At 32.8% G+C, this 19,012-nt stretch overlaps 16 non-coding genes across 16 annotated transcripts; all 16 read left to right on the top strand.

Moving 5' to 3' along the window:
* Positions 1 to 75: 75 nt before the first annotated feature.
* Trnak-cuu (transfer RNA lysine (anticodon CUU)) lies at positions 76 to 148 on the top strand. Its single transcript has one exon. It is a non-coding gene; the product is annotated as a tRNA-Lys (tRNA).
* A 1,165-nt stretch (positions 149 to 1,313) lies between these two features.
* Trnak-cuu (transfer RNA lysine (anticodon CUU)) lies at positions 1,314 to 1,386 on the top strand. The gene has a single exon. It is a non-coding gene; the product is annotated as a tRNA-Lys (tRNA).
* Positions 1,387 to 2,550: 1,164 nt separating this feature from the next.
* Trnak-cuu (transfer RNA lysine (anticodon CUU)) lies at positions 2,551 to 2,623 on the top strand. The gene has a single exon. It is a non-coding gene; the product is annotated as a tRNA-Lys (tRNA).
* Positions 2,624 to 3,790: 1,167 nt separating this feature from the next.
* On the top strand, positions 3,791 to 3,863 carry Trnak-cuu (transfer RNA lysine (anticodon CUU)). The gene has a single exon. It is a non-coding gene; the product is annotated as a tRNA-Lys (tRNA).
* A 1,166-nt stretch (positions 3,864 to 5,029) lies between these two features.
* Positions 5,030 to 5,102, top strand: Trnak-cuu (transfer RNA lysine (anticodon CUU)). The gene has a single exon. It is a non-coding gene; the product is annotated as a tRNA-Lys (tRNA).
* Positions 5,103 to 6,268: 1,166 nt separating this feature from the next.
* On the top strand, positions 6,269 to 6,341 carry Trnak-cuu (transfer RNA lysine (anticodon CUU)). Its single transcript has one exon. It is a non-coding gene; the product is annotated as a tRNA-Lys (tRNA).
* A 1,171-nt stretch (positions 6,342 to 7,512) lies between these two features.
* Positions 7,513 to 7,585, top strand: Trnak-cuu (transfer RNA lysine (anticodon CUU)). Its single transcript has one exon. It is a non-coding gene; the product is annotated as a tRNA-Lys (tRNA).
* A 1,170-nt stretch (positions 7,586 to 8,755) lies between these two features.
* Positions 8,756 to 8,828, top strand: Trnak-cuu (transfer RNA lysine (anticodon CUU)). Its single transcript has one exon. It is a non-coding gene; the product is annotated as a tRNA-Lys (tRNA).
* A 1,168-nt stretch (positions 8,829 to 9,996) lies between these two features.
* Trnak-cuu (transfer RNA lysine (anticodon CUU)) lies at positions 9,997 to 10,069 on the top strand. The gene has a single exon. It is a non-coding gene; the product is annotated as a tRNA-Lys (tRNA).
* Positions 10,070 to 11,237: 1,168 nt separating this feature from the next.
* Trnak-cuu (transfer RNA lysine (anticodon CUU)) lies at positions 11,238 to 11,310 on the top strand. Its single transcript has one exon. It is a non-coding gene; the product is annotated as a tRNA-Lys (tRNA).
* Positions 11,311 to 12,481: 1,171 nt separating this feature from the next.
* On the top strand, positions 12,482 to 12,554 carry Trnak-cuu (transfer RNA lysine (anticodon CUU)). The gene has a single exon. It is a non-coding gene; the product is annotated as a tRNA-Lys (tRNA).
* Positions 12,555 to 13,723: 1,169 nt separating this feature from the next.
* Positions 13,724 to 13,796, top strand: Trnak-cuu (transfer RNA lysine (anticodon CUU)). Its single transcript has one exon. It is a non-coding gene; the product is annotated as a tRNA-Lys (tRNA).
* A 1,167-nt stretch (positions 13,797 to 14,963) lies between these two features.
* Positions 14,964 to 15,036, top strand: Trnak-cuu (transfer RNA lysine (anticodon CUU)). The gene has a single exon. It is a non-coding gene; the product is annotated as a tRNA-Lys (tRNA).
* A 1,169-nt stretch (positions 15,037 to 16,205) lies between these two features.
* On the top strand, positions 16,206 to 16,278 carry Trnak-cuu (transfer RNA lysine (anticodon CUU)). Its single transcript has one exon. It is a non-coding gene; the product is annotated as a tRNA-Lys (tRNA).
* Positions 16,279 to 17,449: 1,171 nt separating this feature from the next.
* Positions 17,450 to 17,522, top strand: Trnak-cuu (transfer RNA lysine (anticodon CUU)). Its single transcript has one exon. It is a non-coding gene; the product is annotated as a tRNA-Lys (tRNA).
* Positions 17,523 to 18,689: 1,167 nt separating this feature from the next.
* Trnak-cuu (transfer RNA lysine (anticodon CUU)) lies at positions 18,690 to 18,762 on the top strand. The gene has a single exon. It is a non-coding gene; the product is annotated as a tRNA-Lys (tRNA).
* Positions 18,763 to 19,012: the final 250 nt, after the last annotated feature.

The raw sequence follows: 19,012 nt of genomic DNA, 5'->3' as shown, positions 1-19,012 counted from the left end.
TCATCGTACAATAGTTAGGCGAGTGCCGTAATACTTATTGTATTGAAGTTAGTTAAGTAGATTGTGACTTCATCAGCCCGGCTAGCTCAGTCGGTAGAGCACGAGACTCTTAATCTCGGGGTCGTGGGTTCGAGCCCCACGTTGGGCGTATTCTTTTGTGTCATTTTCATGATATCTTGAAACAACATCAAAGAAAGATGAGGATAATAGTCCGCAATAAATAAAATGAATTAATAATACTCATCTCATTAATGAATTCTAATTCAGTAAAATATCATTCTAATGTGTTTTTATTAAAAAAAAAAAAAAAACAAAGAAAGAAAGAAAAAAAACATGTAAGATTACAACGAGAAAATAATGTCTTACGTTAGCAAGTCACATGTGGAGTCTAAATAATGGCTCCCAAATCAAAAATTACACAAAAAACGCAAGTAATACAAATATATAGTTCAGTTGAACACTACATTTTCATACAATTGGTTACAGTTATTAGCTTAGATTCTGTTTGATTTTCGATATTAAAGACATTATCGAAACTTCACGTAAGCGTCTAATGTGAACGATTTTTCGTATGTTTTACCACCTGCCTCAGCGCAGCAAAACACCCCCAACAACCCCATGTTAAAAACAGCTTTCGAGGTTTGGGTTGTTTATTCCGAAAGCTGTTTTTAACATGGGGAGGTTGTGCTTGAGGTGATTATAATACGCTGGGGTGCGTCGTAAAAATTTTCCGATATTTCTCGTTCTAACTTAAGTAATAAACTAAAATAAAACCTTAAAATAAGTTAATACACACAAAAAAGTATCCAGGTAGGTAGAAGAGTAATTTATCTTGCTTATTGTAATATTTATTTATTATATATTTGTCTTGTATTTTATAATTTGTTTTATTTATTTATTTACTTTGGTCATGTTTAAAATGTCTGAATAGTTTATTATAAACTTTAGCAATAGGGAATATCACCATCGTAGTTATAACCATAGCTGGAGAGTAAAAGCGAAGTGGATAGAAGAAAAGGAGAAGATATAGTGAATAAACGAGACCATTTTTAAAATGTTTTATTTTAGATTTTTGCATTTTTATTTAAAAACGCGGGACCAGTAGGTGACTGAACGGGACACACAGCTACTTTCTCGCAGTAAGGTAATGTTCCCTGGTTGGATTGATAAGTTTGTCAGCTATTCTTGCTGAGTGAGAAAACTGAACTGAAAGTTGAGAAAATATATTAGGTTTGTTTTCATCGTACAATAGTTAGGCGAGTGCCGTAATACTTATTGTATTGAAGTTAGTTAAGTAGATTGTGACTTCATCAGCCCGGCTAGCTCAGTCGGTAGAGCACGAGACTCTTAATCTCGGGGTCGTGGGTTCGAGCCCCACGTTGGGCGTATTCTTTTGTGCCATTTTCATGATATCTTGAAACAACATCAAAGAAAGATGAGGATAATAGTCCGCAATAAATAAAATGAATTAATAATACTCATCTCATTAATGAATTCTAATTCAGTAAAATATCATTCTAATGTGTTTTTATTAAAAAAACAAAACAAAAACAAAGAAAGAAAAAAAAACATGTAAGATTACAACGAGAAAATAATGTCTTACGTTAGCAAGTCACGTGTGGAGTCTAAATAATGGCTCCCAAATCAAAAATTACACAAAAAACGCAAGTAATACAAATATATAGTTCAGTTGAACACTACATTTTCATACAATTGGTTACAGTTATTAGCTTAGATTCTGTTTGATTTTCGATATTAAAGACATTATCGAAACTTCACGTAAGCGTCTAATGTGAACGATTTTTCGTATGTTTTACCACCTGCCTCAGCGCAGCAAAACACCCCCAACAACCCCATGTTAAAAACAGCTTTCGAGGTTTGGGTTGTTTATTCCGAAAGCTGTTTTTAACATGGGGAGGTTGTGCTTGAGGTGATTATAATACGCTGGGGTGCGTCGTAAAAATTTTCCGATATTTCTCGTTCTAACTTAAGTAATAAACTAAAATAAAACCTTAAAATAAGTTAATACACACAAAAAAGTATCCAGGTAGGTAGAAGAGTAATTTATCTTGCTTATTGTAATATTTATTTATTATATATTTGTCTTGTATTTTATAATTTGTTTTATTTATTTATTTACTTTGGTCTTGTTTAAAATGTCTGAATAGTTTATTATAAACTTTAGCAATAGGGAATATCACCATCGTAGTTATAACCATAGCTGGAGAGTAAAAGCGAAGTGGATAGAAGAAAAGGAGAAGATATAGTGAATAAACGAGACCATTTTTAAAATGTTTTATTTTAGATTTTTGCATTTTTATTTAAAAACGCGGGACCAGTAGGTGACTGAACGGGACACACAGCTACTTTCTCGCAGTAAGGTAATGTTCCCTGGTTGGATTGATAAGTTTGTCAGCTATTCTTGCTGAGTGAGAAAACTGAACTGAAAGTTGAGAAAATATATTAGGTTTGTTTTCATCGTACAATAGTTAGGCGAGTGCCGTAATACTTATTGTATTGAAGTTAGTTAAGTAGATTGTGACTTCATCAGCCCGGCTAGCTCAGTCGGTAGAGCACGAGACTCTTAATCTCGGGGTCGTGGGTTCGAGCCCCACGTTGGGCGTATTCTTTTGTGCCATTTTCATGATATCTTGAAACAACATCAAAGAAAGATGAGGATAATAGTCCGCAATAAATAAAATGAATTAATAATACTCATCTCATTAATGAATTCTAATTCAGTAAAATATCATTCTAATGTGTTTTTATTAAAAAAACAAAACAAAAACAAAGAAAGAAAAAAAAAACATGTAAGATTACAACGAGAAAATAATGTCTTACGTTAGCAAGTCACGTGTGGAGTCTAAATAATGGCTCCCAAATCAAAAATTACACAAAAAACGCAAGTAATACAAATATATAGTTCAGTTGAACACTACATTTTCATACAATTGGTTACAGTTATAAGCTTAGATTCTGTTTGATTTTCGATATTAAAGACATTATCGAAACTTCACGTAAGCGTCTAATGTGAACGATTTTTCGTATGTTTTACCACCTGCCTCAGCGCAGCATAAACACCCCCAACAACCCCATGTTTAAAACAGCTTTCGAGGTTCAGGGTTTTTATTCCGAAAGCTGTTTTTAACATGGGGAGGTTGTGCTTGAGGTGATTATAATACGCTGGGGTACGTCGTAAAAATTTTCCGATGTTTCTCGTTCTAACTTAAGTAATAAACTAAAATAAAACCTTAAAATAAGTTAATACACACAAAAAAGTATCCAGGTAGGTAGAAGAGTAATTTATCTTGCTTATTGTAATATTTATTTATTATATATTTGTCTTATATTTTATAATTTGTTTTATTTATTTATTTACTTTGGTCATGTTTAAAATGTCTGAATAGTTTATTATAAACTTTAGCAATAGGGAATATCTCCATCGTAGTTATAACCATAGCTGGAGAGTAAAAGCGAAATGGATAGAAGAAAAGGAGAAGATATAGTGAATAAACGAGACCATTTTTTAAAATGTTTTATTTTAGATTTTTGCATTTTTATTTAAAAACGCGGGACCAGTAGGTGACTGAACGGGACACACAGCTACTTTCTCGCAGTAAGGTAATGTTCCCTGGTTGGATTGATAAGTTTGTCAGCTATTCTTGCTGAGTGAGAAAACTGAACTGAAAGTTGAGAAAATATATTAGGTTTGTTTTCATCGTACAATAGTTAGGCGAGTGCCGTAATACTTATTGTATTGAAGTTAGTTAAGTAGATTGTGACTTCATCTGCCCGGCTAGCTCAGTCGGTAGAGCACGAGACTCTTAATCTCGGGGTTGTTGGTTCGAGCCCCACGTTGGGCGTATTCTTTTGTGCCATTTTCATGATATCTTGAAACAACATCAAAGAAAGATGAGGATAATAGTCCGCAATAAATAAAATGAATTAATAATACTCATCTCATTAATGAATTCTAATTCAGTAAAATATCATTCTAATGTGTTTTTATTAAAAAAACAAAACAAAAACAAAGAAAGAAAAAAAAAACATGTAAGATTACAACGAGAAAATAATGTCTTACGTTAGCAAGTCACGTGTGGAGTCTAAATAATGGCTCCCAAATCAAAAATTACACAAAAAACGCAAGTAATACAAATATATAGTTCAGTTGAACACTACATTTTCATACAATTGGTTACAGTTATAAGCTTAGATTCTGTTTGATTTTCGATATTAAAGACATTATCGAAACTTCACGTAAGCGTCTAATGTGAACGATTTTTCGGATGTTTTACCACCTGCCTCAGCGCAGCATAAACACCCCCAACAACCCCATGTTAAAAACAGCTTTCGAGGTTCAGGGTTTTTATTCCGAAAGCTGTTTTTAACATGGAGAGGTTGTGCTTGAGGTGATTATAATACGCTGGGGTACGTCGTAAAAATTTTCCGATATTTCTCGTTCTAACTTAAGTAATAAACTAAAATAAAACCTTAAAATAAGTTAATACACACAAAAAAGTATCCAGGTAGGTAGAAGAGTAATTTATCTTGCTTATTGTAATATTTATTTATTATATATTTGTCTTATATTTTATAATTTGTTTTATTTATTTATTTACTTTGGTCATGTTTAAAATGTCTGAATAGTTTATTATAAACTTTAGCAATAGGGAATATCTCCATCGTAGTTATAACCATAGCTGGAGAGTAAAAGCGAAATGGATAGAAGAAAAGGAGAAGATATAGTGAATAAACGAGACCATTTTTAAAATGTTTTGTTTTAGATTTTTGCATTTTTATTTAAAAACGCGGGACCAGTAGGTGACTGAACGGGACACACAGCTACTTTCTCGCAGTAAGGTAATGTTCCCTGGTTGGATTGATAAGTTTGTCAGCTATTCTTGCTGAGTGAGAAAACTGAACTGAAAGTTGAGAAAATATATTAGGTTTGTTTTCATCGTACAATAGTTAGGCGAGTGCCGTAATACTTATTGTATTGAAGTTAGTTAAGTAGATTGTGACTTCATCAGCCCGGCTAGCTCAGTCGGTAGAGCACGAGACTCTTAATCTCGGGGTCGTCGGTTCGAGCCCCACGTTGGGCGTATTCTTTTGTGTCATTTTCATGATATCTTGAAACAACATCAAAGAAAGATGAGGATAATAGTCCGCAATAAATAAAATGAATTAATAATACTCATCTCATTAATGAATTCTAATTCAGTAAAATATCATTCTAATGTGTTTTTATTAAAAAAAAAAAAAAAAACAAAGAAAGAAAGAAAAAAAACATGTAAGATTACAACGAGAAAATAATGTCTTACGTTAGCAAGTCACATGTGGAGTCTAAATAATGGCTCCCAAATCAAAAATTACACAAAAAACGCAAGTAATACAAATATATAGTTCAGTTGAACACTACATTTTCATACAATTGGTTACAGTTATTAGCTTAGATTCTGTTTGATTTTCGATATTAAAGACATTATCGAAACTTCACGTAAGCGTCTAATGTGAACGATTTTTCGTATGTTTTACCACCTGCCTCAGCGCAGCAAAACACCCCCAACAACCCCATGTTAAAAACAGCTTTCGAGGTTTGGGTTGTTTATTCCGAAAGCTGTTTTTAACATGGGGAGGTTGTGCTTGAGGTGATTATAATACGCTGGGGTGCGTCGTAAAAATTTTCCGATATTTCTCGTTCTAACTTAAGTAATAAACTAAAATAAAACCTTAAAATAAGTTAATACACACAAAAAAGTATCCAGGTAGGTAGAAGAGTAATTTATCTTGCTTATTGTAATATTTATTTATTATATATTTGTCTTGTATTTTATAATTTGTTTTATTTATTTATTTACTTTGGTCATGTTTAAAATGTCTGAATAGTTTATTATAAACTTTAGCAATAGGGAATATCACCATCGTAGTTATAACCATAGCTGGAGAGTAAAAGCGAAGTGGATAGAAGAAAAGGAGAAGATATAGTGAATAAACGAGACCATTTTTAAAATGTTTTATTTTAGATTTTTGCATTTTTATTTAAAAACGCGGGACCAGTAGGTGACTGAACGGGACACACAGCTACTTTCTCGCAATAAGGTAATGTTCCCTGGTTGGATTGATAAGTTTGTCAGCTATTCTTGCTGAGTGAGAAAACTGAACTGAAAGTTGAGAAAATATATTAGGTTTGTTTTCATCGTACAATAGTTAGGCGAGTGCCGTAATACTTATTGTATTGAAGTTAGTTAAGTAGATTGTGACTTCATCAGCCCGGCTAGCTCAGTCGGTAGAGCACGAGACTCTTAATCTCGGGGTCGTGGGTTCGAGCCCCACGTTGGGCGTATTCTTTTGTGTCATTTTCATGATATCTTGAAACAACATCAAAGAAAGATGAGGATAATAGTCCGCAATAAATAAAATGAATTAATAATACTCATCTCATTAATGAATTCTAATTCAGTAAAATATCATTCTAATGTGTTTTTATCAAAAAAAAAAAAAAAAAAAAACAAAGAAAGAAAGAAAAAAAACATGTAAGATTACAACGAGAAAATAATGTCTTACGTTAGCAAGTCACGTGTGGAGTCTAAATAATGGCTCCCAAATCAAAAATTACACAAAAAACGCAAGTAATACAAATATATAGTTCAGTTGAACACTACATTTTCATACAATTGGTTACAGTTATTAGCTTAGATTCTGTTTGATTTTCGATATTAAAGACATTATCGAAACTTCACGTAAGCGTCTAATGTGAACGATTTTTCGTATGTTTTACCACCTGCCTCAGCGCAGCATAAACACCCCCAACAACCCCATGTTAAAAACAGCTTTCGAGGTTTGGGTTGTTTATTCCGAAAGCTGTTTTTAACATGGGGAGGTTGTGCTTGAGGTGATTATAATACGCTGGGGTGCGTCGTAAAAATTTTCCGATATTTCTCGTTCTAACTTAAGTAATAAACTAAAATAAAACCTTAAAATAAGTTAATACACACAAAAAAGTATCCAGGTAGGTAGAAGAGTAATTTATCTTGCTTATTGTAATATTTATTTATTATATATTTGTCTTGTATTTTATAATTTGTTTTATTTATTTATTTACTTTGGTCATGTTTAAAATGTCTGAATAGTTTATTATAAACTTTAGCAATAGGGAATATCACCATCGTAGTTATAACCATAGCTGGAGAGTAAAAGCGAAGTGGATAGAAGAAAAGGAGAAGATATAGTGAATAAACGAGACCATTTTTTAAATTTTTTATTTTAGATTTTTGCATTTTTATTTAAAAACGCGGGACCAGTAGGTGACTGAACGGGACACACAGCTACTTTCTCGCAGTAAGGTAATGTTCCCTGGTTGGATTGATAAGTTTGTCAGCTATTCTTGCTGAGTGAGAAAACTGAACTGAAAGTTGAGAAAATATATTAGGTTTGTTTTCATCGTACAATAGTTAGGCGAGTGCCGTAATACTTATTGTATTGAAGTTAGTTAAGTAGATTGTGACTTCATCAGCCCGGCTAGCTCAGTCGGTAGAGCACGAGACTCTTAATCTCGGGGTCGTCGGTTCGAGCCCCACGTTGGGCGTATCCTTTTGTGCCATTTTCATGATATCTTGAAACAACATCAAAGAAAGATGAGGATAATAGTCCGCAATAAATAAAATGAATTAATAATACTCATCTCATTAATGAATTCTAATTCAGTAAAATATCATTCTAATGTGTTTTTATTAAAAAAACAAAACAAAAACAAAGAAAGAAAGAAAAAAAAACATGTAAGATTACAACGAGAAAATAATGTCTTACGGTTAGCAAGTCACGTGTGGAGTCTAAATAATGGCTCCCAAATCAAAAATTACACAAAAAACGCAAGTAATACAAATATATAGTTCAGTTGAACACTACATTTTCATACAATTGGTTACAGTTATTAGCTTAGATTCTGTTTGATTTTCGATATTAAAGACATTATCGAAACTTCACGTAAGCGTCTAATGTGAACGATTTTTCGTATGTTTTACCACCTGCCTCAGCGCAGCATAAACACCCCCAACAACCCCATGTTAAAAACAGCTTTCGAGGTTCGGGGTGTTTATTCCGAAAGCTGTTTTTAACATGGGGAGGTTGTGCTTGAGGTGATTATAATACGCTGGGGTACGTCGTAAAAATTTTCCGATATTTCTCGTTCTAACTTAAGTAATAAACTAAAATAAAACCTTAAAATAAGTTAATACACACAAAAAAGTATCCAGGTAGGTAGAAGAGTAATTTATCTTGCTTATTGTAATATTTATTTATTATATATTTGTCTTGTATTTTATAATTTGTTTTATTTATTTATTTACTTTGGTCATGTTTAAAATGTCTGAATAGTTTATTATAAACTTTAGCAATAGGGAATATCACCATCGTAGTTATAACCATAGCTGGAGAGTAAAAGCGAAGTGGATAGAAGAAAAGGAGAAGATATAGTGAATAAACGAGACCATTTTTAAAATGTTTTGTTTTAGATTTTTGCATTTTTATTTAAAAACGCGGGACCAGTAGGTGACTGAACGGGACACACAGCTACTTTCTCGCAGTAAGGTAATGTTCCCTGGTTGGATTGATAAGTTTGTCAGCTATTCTTGCTGAGTGAGAAAACTGAACTGAAAGTTGAGAAAATATATTAGGTTTGTTTTCATCGTACAATAGTTAGGCGAGTGCCGTAATACTTATTGTATTGAAGTTAGTTAAGTAGATTGTGACTTCATCAGCCCGGCTAGCTCAGTCGGTAGAGCACGAGACTCTTAATCTCGGGGTCGTGGGTTCGAGCCCCACGTTGGGCGTATTCTTTTGTGTCATTTTCATGATATCTTGAAACAACATCAAAGAAAGATGAGGATAATAGTCCGCAATAAATAAAATGAATTAATAATACTCATCTCATTAATGAATTCTAATTCAGTAAAATATCATTCTAATGTGTTTTTATTAAAAAAAAAAAAAAAAAACAAAGAAAGAAAGAAAAAAAACATGTAAGATTACAACGAGAAAGTAATGTCTTACGTTAGCAAGTCACGTGTGGAGTCTAAATAATGGCTCCCAAATCAAAAATTACACAAAAAACGCAAGTAATACAAATATATAGTTCAGTTGAACACTACATTTTCATACAATTGGTTACAGTTATTAGCTTAGATTCTGTTTGATTTTCGATATTAAAGACATTATCGAAACTTCACGTAAGCGTCTAATGTGAACGATTTTTCGTATGTTTTACCACCTGCCTCAGCGCAGCATAAACACCCCCAACAACCCCATGTTAAAAACAGCTTTCGAGGTTTGGGTTGTTTATTCCGAAAGCTGTTTTTAACATGGGGAGGTTGTGCTTGAGGTGATTATAATACGCTGGGGTGCGTCGTAAAAATTTTCCGATATTTCTCGTTCTAACTTAAGTAATAAACTAAAATAAAACCTTAAAATAAGTTAATACACACAAAAAAGTATCCAGGTAGGTAGAAGAGTAATTTATCTTGCTTATTGTAATATTTATTTATTATATATTTGTCTTGTATTTTATAATTTGTTTTATTTATTTATTTACTTTGGTCATGTTTAAAATGTCTGAATAGTTTATTATAAACTTTAGCAATAGGGAATATCACCATCGTAGTTATAACCATAGCTGGAGAGTAAAAGCGAAGTGGATAGAAGAAAAGGAGAAGATATAGTGAATAAACGAGACCATTTTTAAAATGTTTTATTTTAGATTTTTGCATTTTTATTTAAAAACGCGGGACCAGTAGGTGACTGAACGGGACACACAGCTACTTTCTCGCAGTAAGGTAATGTTCCCTGGTTGGATTGATAAGTTTGTCAGCTATTCTTGCTGAGTGAGAAAACTGAACTGAAAGTTGAGAAAATATATTAGGTTTGTTTTCATCGTACAATAGTTAGGCGAGTGCCGTAATACTTATTGTATTGAAGTTAGTTAAGTAGATTGTGACTTCATCAGCCCGGCTAGCTCAGTCGGTAGAGCACGAGACTCTTAATCTCGGGGTCGTGGGTTCGAGCCCCACGTTGGGCGTATTCTTTTGTGCCATTTTCATGATATCTTGAAACAACATCAAAGAAAGATGAGGATAATAGTCCGCAATAAATAAAATGAATTAATAATACTCATCTCATTAATGAATTCTAATTCAGTAAAATATCATTCTAATGTGTTTTTATTAAAAAAACAAAACAAAAACAAAGAAAGAAAGAAAAAAAAAACATGTAAGATTACAACGAGAAAATAATGTCTTACGGTTAGCAAGTCACGTGTGGAGTCTAAATAATGGCTCCCAAATCAAAAATTACACAAAAAACGCAAGTAATACAAATATATAGTTCAGTTGAACACTACATTTTCATACAATTGGTTACAGTTATTAGCTTAGATTCTGTTTGATTTTCGATATTAAAGACATTATCGAAACTTCACGTAAGCGTCTAATGTGAACGATTTTTCGTATGTTTTACCACCTGCCTCAGCGCAGCATAAACACCCCCAACAACCCCATGTTAAAAACAGCTTTCGAGGTTTGGGTTGTTTATTCCGAAAGCTGTTTTTAACATGGGGAGGTTGTGCTTGAGGTGATTATAATACGCTGGGGTACGTCGTAAAAATTTTCCGATATTTCTCGTTCTAACTTAAGTAATAAACTAAAATAAAACCTTAAAATAAGTTAATACACACAAAAAAGTATCCAGGTAGGTAGAAGAGTAATTTATCTTGCTTATTGTAATATTTATTTATTATATATTTGTCTTGTATTTTATAATTTGTTTTATTTATTTATTTACTTTGGTCATGTTTAAAATGTCTGAATAGTTTATTATAAACTTTAGCAATAGGGAATATCACCATCGTAGTTATAACCATTTGAGAGTAAAGGCGAAATGGAGTGAAGAAAAGGAGAAGATATAGTGAATAAACGAGACCATTTTTTAAATTTTTTATTTTAGATTTTTGCATTTTTATTTAAAAACGCGGGACCAGTAGGTGACTGAACGGGACACACAGCTACTTTCTCGCAGTAAGGTAATGTTCCCTGGTTGGATTGATAAGTTTGTCAGCTATTCTTGCTGAGTGAGAAAACTGAACTGAAAGTTGAGAAAATATATTAGGTTTGTTTTCATCGTACAATAGTTAGGCGAGTGCCGTAATACTTATTGTATTGAAGTTAGTTAAGTAGATTGTGACTTCATCAGCCCGGCTAGCTCAGTCGGTAGAGCACGAGACTCTTAATCTCGGGGTCGTGGGTTCGAGCCCCACGTTGGGCGTATTCTTTTGTGCCATTTTCATGATATCTTGAAACAACATCAAAGAAAGATGAGGATAATAGTCCGCAATAAATAAAATGAATTAATAATACTCATCTCATTAATGAATTCTAATTCAGTAAAATATCATTCTAATGTGTTTTTATTAAAAAAAAACAAAACAAAAACAAAGAAAGAAAGAAAAAAAAACATGTAAGATTACAACGAGAAAATAATGTCTTACGTTAGCAAGTCACGTGTGGAGTCTAAATAATGGCTCCCAAATCAAAAATTACACAAAAAACCCAAGTAATACAAATATATAGTTCAGTTGAACACTACATTTTCATACAATTGGTTACAGTTATTAGCTTAGATTCTGTTTGATTTTCGATATTAAAGACATTATCGAAACTTCACGTAAGCGTCTAATGTGAACGATTTTTCGTATGTTTTACCACCTGCCTCAGCGCAGCATAAACACCCCCAACAACCCCATGTTAAAAACAGCTTTCGAGGTTCGGGGTGTTTATTCCGAAAGCTGTTTTTAACATGGGGAGGTTGTGCTTGAGGTGATTATAATACGCTGGGGTACGTCGTAAAAATTTTCCGATATTTCTCGTTCTAACTTAAGTAATAAACTAAAATAAAACCTTAAAATAAGTTAATACACACAAAAAAGTATCCAGGTAGGTAGAAGAGTAATTTATCTTGCTTATTGTAATATTTATTTATTATATATTTGTCTTATATTTTATAATTTGTTTTATTTATTTATTTACTTTGGTCATGTTTAAAATGTCTGAATAGTTTATTATAAACTTTAGCAATAGGGAATATCACCATCGTAGTTATAACCATAGCTGGAGAGTAAAAGCGAAGTGGATAGAAGAAAAGGAGAAGATATAGTGAATAAACGAGACCATTTTTAAAATGTTTTGTTTTAGATTTTTGCATTTTTATTTAAAAACGCGGGACCAGTAGGTGACTGAACGGGACACACAGCTACTTTCTCGCAGTAAGGTAATGTTCCCTGGTTGGATTGATAAGTTTGTCAGCTATTCTTGCTGAGTGAGAAAACTGAACTGAAAGTTGAGAAAATATATTAGGTTTGTTTTCATCGTACAATAGTTAGGCGAGTGCCGTAATACTTATTGTATTGAAGTTAGTTAAGTAGATTGTGACTTCATCAGCCCGGCTAGCTCAGTCGGTAGAGCACGAGACTCTTAATCTCGGGGTCGTGGGTTCGAGCCCCACGTTGGGCGTATTCTGTTGTGTCATTTTCATGATATCTTGAAACAACATCAAAGAAAGATGAGGATAATAGTCCGCAATAAATAAAATGAATTAATAATACTCATCTCATTAATGAATTCTAATTCAGTAAAATATCATTCTAATGTGTTTTTATTAAAAAAACAAAACAAAAACAAAGAAAGAAAGAAAAAAAAACATGTAAGATTACAACGAGAAAATAATGTCTTACGTTAGCAAGTCACGTGTGGAGTCTAAATAATGGCTCCCAAATCAAAAATTACACAAAAAACGCAAGTAATACAAATATATAGTTCAGTTGAACACTACATTTTCATACAATTGGTTACAGTTATTAGCTTAGATTCTGTTTGATTTTCGATATTAAAGACATTATCGAAACTTCACGTAAGCGTCTAATGTGAACGATTTTTCGTATGTTTTACCACCTGCCTCAGCGCAGCATAAACACCCCCAACAACCCCATGTTAAAAACAGCTTTCGAGGTTCGGGGTGTTTATTCCGAAAGCTGTTTTTAACATGGGGAGGTTGTGCTTGAGGTGATTATAATACGCTGGGGTACGTCGTAAAAATTTTCCGATATTTCTCGTTCTAACTTAAGTAATAAACTAAAATAAAACCTTAAAATAAGTTAATACACACAAAAAAGTATCCAGGTAGGTAGAAGAGTAATTTATCTTGCTTATTGTAATATTTATTTATTATATATTTGTCTTATATTTTATAATTTGTTTTATTTATTTATTTTATTTGGTCATGTTTAAAATGTCTGAATAGTTTATTATAAACTTTAGCAATAGGGAATATCGCCATCGTAGTTTTAACCATAGCTGGAGAGTAAAAGCGAAGTGGATAGAAGAAAAGGAGAAGATATAGTGAATAAACGAGACCATTTTTAAAATGTTTTATTTTAGATTTTTGCATTTTTATTTAAAAACGCGGGACCAGTAGGTGACTGAACGGGACACACAGCTACTTTCTCGCAGTAAGGTAATGTTCCCTGGTTGGATTGATAAGTTTGTCAGCTATTCTTGCTGAGTGAGAAAACTGAACTGAAAGTTGAGAAAATATATTAGGTTTGTTTTCATCGTACAATAGTTAGGCGAGTGCCGTAATACTTATTGTATTGAAGTTAGTTAAGTAGATTGTGACTTCATCTGCCCGGCTAGCTCAGTCGGTAGAGCACGAGACTCTTAATCTCGGGGTCGTGGGTTCGAGCCCCACGTTGGGCGTATTCTTTTGTGCCATTTTCATGATATCTTGAAACAACATCAAAGAAAGATGAGGATAATAGTCCGCAATAAATAAAATGAATTAATAATACTCATCTCATTAATGAATTCTAATTCAGTAAAATATCATTCTAATGTGTTTTTATTAAAAAAACAAAACAAAAACAAAGAAAGAAAGAAAAAATAGATGTAAGATTACAACGAGAAAATAATGTCTTACGTTAGCAAGTCACATGTGGAGTCTAAATAATGGCTCCCAAATCAAAAATTACACAAAAAACGCAAGTAATACAAATATATAGTTCAGTTGAACACTACATTTTCATACAATTGGTTACAGTTATTAGCTTAGATTCTGTTTGATTTTCGATATTAAAGACATTATCGAAACTTCACGTAAGCGTCTAATGTGAACGATTTTTCGTATGTTTTACCACCTGCCTCAGCGCAGCAAAACACCCCCAACAACCCCATGTTAAAAACAGCTTTCGAGGTTTGGGTTGTTTATTCCGAAAGCTGTTTTTAACATGGGGAGGTTGTGCTTGAGGTGATTATAATACGCTGGGGTGCGTCGTAAAAATTTTCCGATATTTCTCGTTCTAACTTAAGTAATAAACTAAAATAAAACCTTAAAATAAGTTAATACACACAAAAAAGTATCCAGGTAGGTAGAAGAGTAATTTATCTTGCTTATTGTAATATTTATTTATTATATATTTGTCTTGTATTTTATAATTTGTTTTATTTATTTATTTACTTTGGTCATGTTTAAAATGTCTGAATAGTTTATTATAAACTTTAGCAATAGGGAATATCACCATCGTAGTTATAACCATAGCTGGAGAGTAAAAGCGAAGTGGATAGAAGAAAAGGAGAAGATATAGTGAATAAACGAGACCATTTTTAAAATGTTTTATTTTAGATTTTTGCATTTTTATTTAAAAACGCGGGACCAGTAGGTGACTGAACGGGACACACAGCTACTTTCTCGCAGTAAGGTAATGTTCCCTGGTTGGATTGATAAGTTTGTCAGCTATTCTTGCTGAGTGAGAAAACTGAACTGAAAGTTGAGAAAATATATTAGGTTTGTTTTCATCGTACAATAGTTAGGCGAGTGCCGTAATACTTATTGTATTGAAGTTAGTTAAGTAGATTGTGACTTCATCAGCCCGGCTAGCTCAGTCGGTAGAGCACGAGACTCTTAATCTCGGGGTCGTGGGTTCGAGCCCCACGTTGGGCGTATTCTGTTGTGTCATTTTCATGATATCTTGAAACAACATCAAAGAAAGATGAGGATAATAGTCCGCAATAAATAAAATGAATTAATAATACTCATCTTATTAATGAATTCTAATTCAGTAAAATATCATTCTAATGTGTTTTTATTAAAAAAACAAAACAAAAACAAAGAAAGAAAGAAAAAAAAACATGTAAGATTACAACGAGAAAATAATGTCTTACGTTAGCAAGTCACGTGTGGAGTCTAAATAATGGCTCCCAAATCAAAAATTACACAAAAAACGCAAGTAATACAAATATATAGTTCAGTTGAACACTACATTTTCATACAATTGGTTACAGTTATTAGCTTAGATTCTGTTTGATTTTCGATATTAAAGACATTATCGAAACTTCACGTAAGCGTCTAATGTGAACGATTTTTCGTATGTTTTACCACCTGCCTCAGCGCAGCATAAACACCCCCAACAACCCCATGTTAAAAACAGCTTTCGAGGTTCGGGGTGTTTATTCCGAAAGCTGTTTTTAACATGGGGAGGTTGTGCTTGAGGTGATTATAATACGCTGGGGTACGTCGTAAAAATTTTCCGATATTTCTCGTTCTAACTTAAGTAATAAACTAAAATAAAACCTTAAAATAAGTTAATACACACAAAAAAGTATCCAGGTAGGTAGAAGAGTAATTTATCTTGCTTATTGTAATATTTATTTATTATATATTTGTCTTATATTTTATAATTTGTTTTATTTATTTATTTACTTTGGTCATGTTTAAAATGTCTGAATAGTTTATTATAAACTTTAGCAATAGGGAATATCACCATCGTAGTTATAACCATAGCTGGAGAGTAAAAGCGAAGTGGATAGAAGAAAAGGAGAAGATATAGTGAATAAACGAGACCATTTTTTAAATTTTTTTTTTTAGATTTCGGCATTTTTATTTAAAAACGCGGGACCAGTAGGTGACTGAACGGGACACACAGCTACTTTCTCGCAGTAAGGTAATGTTCCCTGGTTGGATTGATAAGTTTGTCAGCTATTCTTGCTGAGTGAGAAAACTGAACTGAAAGTTGAGAAAATATATTAGGTTTGTTTTCATCGTACAATAGTTAGGCGAGTGCCGTAATACTTATTGTATTGAAGTTAGTTAAGTAGATTGTGACTTCATCAGCCCGGCTAGCTCAGTCGGTAGAGCACGAGACTCTTAATCTCGGGGTCGTGGGTGCGAGCCACACGTTGGGCGTATTCTTTTGTGCCATTTTCATGATATCTTGAAACAACATCAAAGAAAGATGAGGATAATAGTCCGCAATAAATAAAATGACTTAATAATACTCCTCTCATTAATGAATTCTAATTCAGTGATATATCATTTTAATGTGGTTTTATAAAAAAAAAAAACAAAGCAAGAAAGAAAAAACATGTAAGATTGCAAAGAGAAAATAATGTCTTACGTTAGCAAGTCACGTGTGGAGTCTAAATAATGGCTCCCAAATCAAAAATTACACAAACAATGCAAGTAATAAAAATATATAGCTCAGTTGAACACTACATTTTCATACAATTGGTTACAGTTATTCACGCTTAGATTCTGTTTGATTTTCGATATTAAAGACATTATCGAAACTTCACGTAAGCGTCTAATGTGAACGATTTTTCGTATGTTTTACGACCTGCCCCAGAGCAGCATAAACACCCCCAACAACCCCATGTTAAAAACGGTATCGAGGTTTGGGGTGTTTATTCCGAAAGCTGTTCTTAACATGGGGAGGTCGTGCTTGAGGTGATTATAATACGCTGGAGTACGTCGTAAAAATTTTCCGATATTTCTCGTTCTAACTTAAGTAATAAACTAAAATAAAACCTTGAAATAAGTTATATAGACACAAAAAAGCTTCCAGGTAGGTAGAAGAGTAATTTATTTTGCTTATTGTAATATTTATGCATTATATATTTGTCTTATATTTGGTAATTGATATTATTTATTTATAATTATTTATTTATTTTGGTCATGTTTAAAATGCCTGAATAGTTTATTATAAACTTTAGCAATAGGGAATATCACCATCGTAGTTATAACCATAGCTTGAGAGTAAAGGCGAAATGGAGTGAAGAAAAGGAGAAGATATAGTGAATAAACGAGACCATTTTTCAAATTTTTTATTTTAGATTTTTGCATTTTTATTTAAATACGCGGGACCAGTAGGTGACTGAACGGGACACACAGCTACTTTCTCGCAGTAAGGTAATGTTCCCTGGTGGGATTGATAAGTTTGTCAGCTATTCTTGCTGAGTGAGAAAACTGAACTGAAAGTTGAGAAAATATATTAGGTTTGTTTTCATCGTACAATAGTTAGGCGAGTGCCGTAATACTTATTGTATTGAAGTTAGTTAAGTAGATTGTGACTTTATCAGCCCGGCTACCTCAGTCGGTAGAGCACGAGACTCTTAATCTCGGGGTCGTGGGTTCGAGCCCCACGTTGGGCGTTTTCTTTTGTGTCATTTTCATGATATCTTGAAACAACATCAAAGAAAGATGAGGATAATAGTCCGCAATAAATAAAATGAATTAATAATACTCATCTCATTAATGAATTCTAATTCAGTAAAATATCATTCTAATGTGTTTTTATTAAAAAAACAAAACAAAAACAAAGAAAGAAAGAAAAAAAACATGTAAGATTACAACGAGAAAATAATGTCTTACGTTAGCAAGTCACGTGTGGAGTCTAAATAATGGCTCCCAAATCAAAAATTACACAAAAAACGCAAGTAATAAAAATATATAGCTCAGTTGAACACTACATTTTCATACAATTGGTTACAGTTATTCACGCTAAGATTCTGTTTGATTTTCGATATTAAAGACATTATCGAAACTTCACGTAAGCGTCTAATGTGAGCGATTTTTCGTATGTTTTACCACCTGCCTCAGCGCAGCATAAACACCCCCAACAACCCCATGTTAAAAACAGCTTTCGAGGTTCGGGGTGTTTATTCCGAAAGCTGTTTTTAACATGGGGAGGTTGTGCTTGAGGTGATTATAATACGCTGGGGTACGTCGTAAAAATTTTCCGATATTTCTCGTTCTAACTTAAGTAATAAACTAAAATAAAACCTTAAAATAAGTTAATACACACAAAAAAGTATCCAGGTAGGTAGAAGAGTAATTTATCTTGCTTATTGTAATATTTATTTATTATATATTTGTCTTATATTTTATAATTTGTTTTATTTATTTATTTACTTTGGTCATGTTTCAAATGTCTGAATAGTTTATTATAAACTTTAGCAATAGGGAATATCACCATCGTAGTTATAACCATTTGAGAGTAAAGGCGAAATGGAGTGAAGAAAAAGAGAAGATATAGTGAATAAACGAGACCATTTTTTAAATTTTTTATTTTAGATTTTTGCATTTTTATTTAAAAACGCGGGACCAGTAGGTGACTGAACGGGACACACAGCTACTTTCTCGCAGTAAGGTAATGTTCCCTGGTGGGATTGATAAGTTTGTCAGCTATTCTTGCTGAGTGAGAAAACTGAACTGAAAGTTGAGAAAATATATTAGGTTTGTTTTCATCGTACAATAGTTAGGCGAGTGCCGTAATACTTATTGTATTGAAGTTAGTTAAGTAGATTGTGACTTTATCAGCCCGGCTAGCTCAGTCGGTAGAGCACGAGACTCTTAATCTCGGGGTCGTGGGTGCGAGCCACACGTTGGGCGTATTCTTTTGTGCCATTTTCATGATATCTTGAAACAACATCAAAGAAAGATGAGGATAATAGTCCGCAATAAATAAAATGACTTAATAATACTCCTCTCATTAATGAATTCTAATTCAGTGATATATCATTTTAATGTGGTTTTATAAAAAAAAAAAACAAAGCAAGAAAGAAAAAACATGTAAGATTGCAAAGAGAAAATAATGTCTTACGTTAGCAAGTCACGTGTGGAGTCTAAATAATGGCTCCCA

The sequence above is a fragment of the Euprymna scolopes genome, chromosome 18 (assembly GCF_053919585.1).
Source record: "Euprymna scolopes isolate OS-2025 chromosome 18, ASM5391958v1, whole genome shotgun sequence".
NCBI lineage: Eukaryota > Metazoa > Mollusca > Cephalopoda > Sepiida > Sepiolidae > Euprymna > Euprymna scolopes.
Note: the sequence above shows the minus strand (reverse complement) of the source record. Positions and strands in the feature narration are given on the sequence as shown.